The 1,258-nt window shown below is 34.9% G+C and overlaps 1 protein-coding gene across 3 annotated transcripts in view; it reads left to right on the plus strand.

The window, feature by feature from the left end:
* The window catches only part of LOC119592553 (ELMO domain-containing protein 3-like), an 11,960-nt gene that overhangs the window by 4,313 nt on the left and 6,389 nt on the right, over window positions 1-1,258 (plus strand). The gene's annotated exons all lie outside the window — the stretch shown is intronic.

Consider the following 1,258-nt stretch of genomic DNA (forward strand, 5'->3'; position numbering starts at 1 on the left):
TCTCGGTAATATTAACTGTAATATGTATTTATAGTGGTTTTATTTATGGCTAGGCAATGATAGGGATAGTTCTAGACCTGATAGGTAGGAAAGGCTTATGATATCCAAGTTAAGGTGCATTGTTAGATTATGCATTATTTTTATATTTTTTTATTGTTAGAGGACTGTACATCGAAGAACCTTTTGGGGGTATTACTACTCTCCAAAATTCCAGTCTGTAATGAAAACTCTCCACTACATCAGACCAGCAAGATAGATCCTGGTCACAGTTGAATGATGCACTGTGAGATAAGCCTCTCTTACCACTCTCTTGGTCCTGAGTTGTGCAAGTTATGGGAGTTTGTATTGTGCCAACGGATACTGCCATATTTGCTTAGTAGACATTGATAGGAGGTTTGCTTCAATTCTTGCAAAATATGAAAATAAGTGTGCAAAGTTATAATGATTGGTAAGACATGAAAGGGGAATCTTAACTGAGTTGATTTTATGTATAAAGTCTACCCTGGAAATCACTCAGACACTAAAACTTCTCCCTCTGTCAGCTCCACTCCACTGTCAAATTAGAAAAAAGTCAGATTTCCCTTTCTTAATTGGATTGCAGATAATGTGTTTATCCTGTGTTACATGGTATTACTGTACTCTGTGTTCTTGATTATTCAGGGAATATGTGTCTTCTGTTTTACTGATTCATATGCGTCTTCCTTTATCCAATGTGTTTTACATTGAGTATGATTAACTTTTGCTCCTTTTCTGTATTGGAACCTTACAAAGGCAGGCTGAGTTTGGCCCCTCTTGTTTTTTCTTATTTGTGTCCTTTGCTTTCTTCTCCCACTGTCTAGGTACTGCTTGATAATCTCTTGTAGAATCCTCCAATATTTATAGTATGGTGTAGTACTATATTTTATGAAATATGTTTACAGTATCATAATTGAATGCATGTTACATCAAATAGATCCTAAACAAGTACTATTTATAGTCTCACAACCTACTGCTAAAGGAAGCATAAGTTATCAGTAATCAATAACTCTGGTAAGAGTACTTCACTTGTGGAGGGATGGTAACCAAGGTTACCTGATAGTGAAAAGAATAGTTCCTAGTAATCTGGCTGATCCTAGCAAAAATATGTTTTAGGTGTTTTAAGTATGATTCACAGTATATTTTGATCCTACATTTGAAATCTTATATGATTGCTCAGTATTACTCTTATAATATCAAGGTTGGAAAACTAGTTTACTAAACCATAGAAGGGGAAGTATGT

Source organism: Penaeus monodon, chromosome 30 (assembly GCF_015228065.2).
Source record: "Penaeus monodon isolate SGIC_2016 chromosome 30, NSTDA_Pmon_1, whole genome shotgun sequence".
Classification (NCBI taxonomy): Eukaryota; Metazoa; Arthropoda; class Malacostraca; order Decapoda; family Penaeidae; genus Penaeus; species Penaeus monodon.